Source organism: Serinus canaria, chromosome 1 (assembly GCF_022539315.1).
Source record: "Serinus canaria isolate serCan28SL12 chromosome 1, serCan2020, whole genome shotgun sequence".
NCBI lineage: Eukaryota > Metazoa > Chordata > Aves > Passeriformes > Fringillidae > Serinus > Serinus canaria.
This window is the reverse complement of record NC_066313.1, coordinates 64176190-64183138: the sequence shown is the minus strand read 5'-3', so window position 1 is coordinate 64183138 and position 6949 is coordinate 64176190. Positions and strand designations below refer to the sequence as shown.

The window sequence follows — 6949 nt, the reverse complement described above, 5'->3', positions numbered from 1 at the left end:
AATGCAGCAAGAATTTTTTGAAATGCAAATTTTGACATTTATTAACTTTTATTCCAGATCTGTTTATAGACTGTAAAACTGTGCATACATTTAACTCAAAGAAGCTAAAAGGACAATGTTTAGGTGGATACTCTGTGTTATAATAAAAGTCTATTTTATTGTTTCAACAATGAAATTTTTATTATCAGAGATTTATGATATCAGCACAGCAGTTTTTACTGCATGATTCACAGTGTTTTTATAGATGTATATTCAACAAAACAAGGAGAGAAATTGTACTGCAGTGCTCTCTCTCAGGAGTGCATTTCCCCATTGAAATAATGTCAGCAGTTTTCCACCTTCAAAGCCCTATGTTTTCAAATCAATTAACAATTCTAATTGTGCTGGAACAGTTGTTCACTTAGCTTGGCAAATGGGACAGGAAACATTATTTCCTTTCTTTGCCTAAAATGAAGACTTTAATCTTCTGAACCATATTTAACATATAAAAAACACACGTCTGAAAAGTTAGGCAGTTTGGAAACTCACTCGATTGTAAATATTGTTTTCCTCAGCGTTCAGGCTACAGTAGTAGAAAGGAGCAAGAGCACTACAGTTTCCCCTCTGGCTGCCAGCAAACCACCTTAGGATTCATTCTGAATGCTTCAGGTGAGATTTGTATCTATCTGGACAGCTGTAAGAGTTATTGCTTTTGTAAGGTGGTAAAACAAACACTGGTTCTGACCAAACTAGTGATACCAGAATGCAGATCTGTATCATATTACACAGGACTGACATAAAGTAAGCAATACAACATGCCAGAGCCAAGACTTAAAGGCCAAATTTACATTCCATTTTATTTATATACATATATATTGTGTGCTTAAATAGTAAAAACATAGTAAAAGGTATAATTACTATGACTTCATGCAGAGACTAACATCCAGCAGTTAAAATAAATGCCCCTGCTTCTTCTGCAAACCCCAAAGCCATTTACCAGAAGGGCAAAATAAAATTATCCCATTTTACAAGTGGTACAATTTTGTGGTACAATGTAGAATCATATAACACGCCCTTTTCAGGATTCAAGATCGTGTTTTATGCTGAACAAAATGAAAATCCCCTAGAAAAAGTACAAAAGGATTTTAATCCTATGCTGTATCTCTGCATAGCTCACTTGCATTACTCAGAAGGTCATAAAATCAGTAATAAGGTCATATTAAGGGAAGTACCAGTAGAGATTACCTGTATGAAGGATCTGGTGTGCATTAACATACATAATGTACTTACCTCAGTCCTACCTTACGAAGGAATTTGCCAAGAATAGGGTACTAGTCTCTACATCAAATTTGGGGATGGTTAGAGCACCCTTTCTACAACAGTGGCTATGTCTTACTGCAATCCAAGCAGTTTTCACACGCATAGCATTGTTGGAGATACTGTTTTTAACATGGTACTTATTCACATCGATTCCAAGAAAGAGTTTGATTTTGTTTGACAGCAAAGTTTTGACTTCCCCTGTTGTTGTGGGGTTTTTTCCTTTTACTGTTCTGCAGCCATTTAAGGGTCTTCAGTATTTATTTCTTTGCTTGTGTGACGGTGCATTTAGACAGGGCATCAAAATAAAAATGGTAACAAACTTCTAAGAGTTAATTAGAAATTTAGAGTCTAGAATTCAACTTTCTTGAGTACACAAAGATGACACACTTTTTTGCACCTCTTTGTCTCTTCAGCACGGACACAACTGGCCTGACATCCCCATGACTAAACTCCATATCTCACTGCTAAGATGGACAACACTTTCCTACTGCATAAATTTAATTTTTCACCGATGAGGAAAATGTCTCATCTGCCAGAGGAATGGCATTGTAGAAAGATATTTGTCCTGGTATAATTTTTAGGTTTCTGATTCAGAGCATGAAACTTGATTCAAAACAGGATTAAAACCTAGATGAAAATCATCATAAACTATGGTCCTCTGGACTGGTGAAGAAAGGCTACAAGAAACAGGTGGGTGATGGTCTGCGCCTAGCTGGCATTCATAAATTGTAATAGTATTTGGCATGAATTTAGTTCTTTTTGTCTGCTTCATCATCATATACCTCTTTACCCCTCTTTGCAGAGCTTGGTATCAATTCCCTATTTTGTAATTGATGAATTAAGCTAGACAGTATTCAGGTTACTCAGTCACAGTGACTAGCATCTAAATTCAAGAAAGCCTGCCTGCCATCCCAGCCTGCCAAATCTTCACTTTTTTCTGTCCTCTCAGTGATGATGTGTAGTCATAACACCTAAACTAGGTAATGATAGGGGACAACATGAATGTGATTTGCTCAATGATTTTGTCTAAGCTGATAACAGAGATTACAGAAGAATGCAGATATGTGTGTGCCACTGCAAATGTATAGACATGTTTCACCCTGGGTGACTATACCTTTAGAGCTGTACTGTTTCCAAGGATAGATTTACGCACCTAATCAAGACGCAGAAAGAAATTAGATCAAAACAGCATCCTTGGAAATATTTCTTGCTCACTGGGCACCTTGATTTGCCACTTTCCAAGAACAGCAGGAGGCACACTAAGATGCCCTAGTTCTTGCCTAACATACCTTTTCATTTCAGAAACTGAGCCTTTCTTGATTTAGGCTTCACTGGGGCTTCACACCGTGGTTTTTCTTACTGGTTTCATTCCAACACTATCAAATACAAGGGAAATTTTTGTCTTTCCCCCTGAAAAATGATGTTGTTTCATTTTGGATTTTTTTTTTTTTTGCATGCCTACTGGCTAGAACATCCACACAGGCAGTCCCTGTTCCATCACATCCTCCTGGAAGAAGGTTCTAGTCACTAGGACAGTAGCAATTTATGAACACCTCCACTGTATGTGAATGTTTAGGGCACCTACTTTAGGAGAGTCCTGTGTTTCTTCTTCCTCCTTTCAATCACCCTGCTGAGTTTTGCACCCTATAATCATTGGCTTATATTCTAAAATGCCAGATATTTTTAGGGAACACAACCTGGAATCCCTAAGCAGCCAGCATTACCAGACTAGAATGCCCTATTCCCAGCTTGTTCTTCTCTCTTGCCCAACAAATCTCAAATTCACCTTGTCACAGTAAGGCATATCTTATAAACAGGTTAAAACAAGAGTAATTTCTTCCAACATGTATTTAGCTTTCAGGACTGAAGCTTCTATGACAGAAATGTAAAAAAGTGTGTGTCCCAAAAGCATATTTTTCCCTATTTCTGTCAACCAGTGTAATATATTCTGTAATCCTTTTTTACAAATGTTGCTTTTTTTCTCGCATAATTTCTTAGGGAGAGGAAACAATACTCCTTCCCCAGAGCAGTGGGGGGAGAATTCTCTAAATAAAAGACAACAGCAGAGCAGACTTCAGCACTGAATCCTTGCTGTCCACACTGCTTAACTCTTAGTTGATACCGTTCTTATGCTGACTGCAGGGTAAATCTCTCTATAGGAAACTAGTCCTAAGGAGTATAAAATCTGTCAGTCAGATGGCCTTGTGGCAACAAGCCAGAGACTGATCCTTGGTCCTTTTCTTTTTGCTGGTGTAGATACACCCAAACTGGCTGCAGTGCTTCACTGTGAGTACTAGGTTTGACAAGACTGCTATGTCTGTGGCTACTCAGTGATATCTTTTTCTTTTAATTGGAAGTAAAAACATTATTAAATTCTTTGGGGAAAAAAGGTATGGAGGGGTTTTCCTTCAAAAATAATTTTTCTGGTGTGGATTCTTAGGTGGGAAAGTGTCTTTCCAAAGTTCCAGGGAGACATGCTAACTTAAAGAAGGCATGGGACTTTAGCTAAGCTAGGTCACTGGTGTTACTCACTTAGCCAATTTTACCTGTTCTGGGCATCCCTCTTTAAAAGAGGAAAGTATCTCAGATACCTAATAAGATGCTGCAATTTCTGTTCTAGAGACATTGCTAAAGTTAAGAACTGTGATGTCTGTCTCTGTCCTTTACCAAGCTTAACCTTGTTACAGTTTGACCCTGAACAGAACTCCTTGACCTGGAAGATGCAGCTGATGGAGAACCTGCCTCTCATGTGTACTTCTGGAGAACAATGAGCTATTCACTTCTGCTGTGCTGCAAGGCTTATTCACTTTATGGTCAATTCTCAAATGTCTGTGAGAAGATTATCTGGGTTATGTATTATATGTGTCATGCTTTAAAAAAAAAGAAAATCCTTTTCTGACCTCATTCCATGCTTATAGTCTCATTCTTAAAAGGTAAATATACTAAACAGAATGTGCTAGCATTTACTATATTGGGGGCGTTTATCTATACTTAACTCTATTTGGGGATCCTGTCCCCTCCTGTCACTGTTCTTGCCAACATGGCAGCAATTTATTCTTGAAATCTGCTGCTACAGAGTTACAGAGGGTTTGGTATCTCAAGTACTGTGAACCCCTACAATACTGTAAAAGTCATTGGGATTTGGGATGGCTTGTTCTTGACCACTCTTTGCCCTCCCCACTGTGTAATTCATTCCTGCTATTCTCTTTTTTCCTATTCTTTGTACCTCTGAGCAATTGATTTCTTTTGATAGGAGGTTTGATTGATGCTGTCTTGGCTAGATATCAGCTTTTTTAATTTATTTTCAGAGCTTTGTACTGTGGTAATTGTGTAACATTTGAATATTATAGGTGCCTGAGATAAGACTAAATAAATAAAACTAGGAGTTGTATGAAATGTTAACCTCCTTTGTTTTTCTTTGTATATTTTGGTTTACTTAGTGAATAGCTTACATTTTCAAGTGAAATCTGTTAAATATTTAGCATAATAATAATTTGGGGATTTCTATCCTGAATGTCTTTTTATTTTTATACAAAGTATTGTATCACACTTATTCTAACTAAGTAGATTATTTTTCCTGTCATTTATTTCTTATAGTTTAGCATAACTCAGATACACTTCACAATAATAGCATGATAACATGCTTATTGTTCTTACTTTAATCCTTCAGTTTTATCTTAAAATATGGAATTAGAGAAAGAACTGTTTTCCCCTTTGTTACCAATGTTTATTGACAAAAAACTTATCTAATGAAAATATCTCATCTTCTTTTATGGAATTTTTAGACTTTTAACATCAGCTGAACAACTGCATTTCTGAACTTAATATACAGATATGCAAGTATCTTTAATACTCTGTTTAAAAACAATCAAATATTCAGGGAAGAGGCAGATGAGACTTAGTATAACCTGCCCACCTTTAATAAGATTTACTCTATCAGAGGATATGCAATGGTTGCTGGGATAATGATTACATTAGTTATTAGATTAGAACAGAAAATATCAAAACCTTCTGATTAGATAAATGTTTTTAACACAGTTGAAACTAATATGTACTTCTGGTAAATGAAGTAGAGTTAATGGCATGCTTATGACAAACATGAAAGATTTTTCTATTATTTTCTCTGTTTTGCCAAGTTATTAAAAAATATAGTAATTTTCATGATTTAATATTCATATTGCACATCCTACAGGGCATTGGTGCAACAAAAATAATATTTTATTAAAACATAAATATGCTTTCTCTGTTATATCTAGAAACAGACTTGAAATTCTGGCACTAAGGCCTGATACACCCACCTTGTATGAAACAGTAACCACTACAAAATATTTTAAATGAATGAACTTGATTTTCCTTTTAAAAGTGCTCTGAATATCAACATAAAGCATTTTCATTTCACCCATTTTAATGGCTGGGAAACTGAGATAGAATATTAGAGCCAGAATGAGTTAGTTGATGAACCAAGAGAGTGCCCAAAGGATCTGGTTTTGATACTGTGATATTTACAGCAAGACCTCTGCACTGAGTAGAGCAGCATCTTCCTACATCCTTGATCCCTTTGTTAGGCTTTTACAAGGATTTTTGCTGGACTTTGTTTTGGATGTAGACGACAACTCAGTGTTTGTGAGAAATACTGGCATAAGTCGGGGATTTTTTTCAGCTGAATTGTTTTGCTGATTATTTATTCTGTTATTTAACAAGTATGTTCAGATATGCGTAGGGAATTTGGTCAGTAGCTTGTACTAAAAAAAAAAAATCATTCACCAATCTTTTGATTTCTCTCATTAATCATGCAAAATGTTGATCATGCAATTATGATAGGTAAAAGTTAAAATGTCAATAAAATAATAATACACAATTTCAGTACTTTATTAAATAGAGGGTGAGGGGACAAGTGCCACTCATGGTCTCTCAAGAATTCTGTAGGGGACAGAACTAAGTTTAAGGAGGAGGTGAAGATTGGAGGACAAGAGAATTTCCCTGGAAGACCTTTGCTTCGAACTGCTCTTTCCTGGATGACCTCTGTATTATGCATTGCTGATTTAGACTGCAATCCAGCATATAATTATATGTTTCCTGACTAAATTTTATTAATGTTTCTTGCTTGCAAAGGTTTTCAAGATTAAGCTTTCTGAGGAATGTCTATTTCACACAAACAGTGGAACCTTTGTTACTCTATTTAAAATTTTTCTTCATTTTTAGGTCTTCCAATGGTGATAAACCATGTAGTATTGTAGGAAAATTTAAAGAGTAAACATACTAAACTTTTAAAAAATCTAAATACCTTCTATTTTTCTCTACTGCTTTATTTGAGCACAATTGTGTACTATATTCCTCCATTACTGGGCACCAGTTACTGACAAAACATGTCTGGATATATCTATATCAATCTATATCTATATTTATATCTAGGACACATATAGCCATTTACCACTGAATTATTGTGTATAACAGGAGTGCGGAAACTTTGCACCTGTCAGTTCTGGCTGATTTTCAAAATTGTGTGCGAGTGTCAGAAAAATGACCTGCCAGTCTGTGCTAGTGATTAAGGTCCCACACAAATTCTTCAGTGATTTAAAAAGGGTGTTTATCCTTGAAGGGTTATTCTATATGAGTCTGTCCATCTCATAGCTAGCAAGTGAAATGTTTA

The 6949-nt window shown here is 35.9% G+C and overlaps 1 long non-coding RNA gene across 1 annotated transcript; it reads left to right on the top strand.

Moving 5' to 3' along the window:
• The first annotated feature begins 552 nt into the window (after positions 1–552).
• On the top strand, positions 553–4652 carry LOC127059972 (uncharacterized). The gene is made up of 3 exons (XR_007778378.1): positions 553–648; positions 1713–1989; positions 3987–4652. It is a non-coding gene; the product is annotated as an uncharacterized LOC127059972 (long non-coding RNA).
• Positions 4653–6949: the final 2297 nt, after the last annotated feature.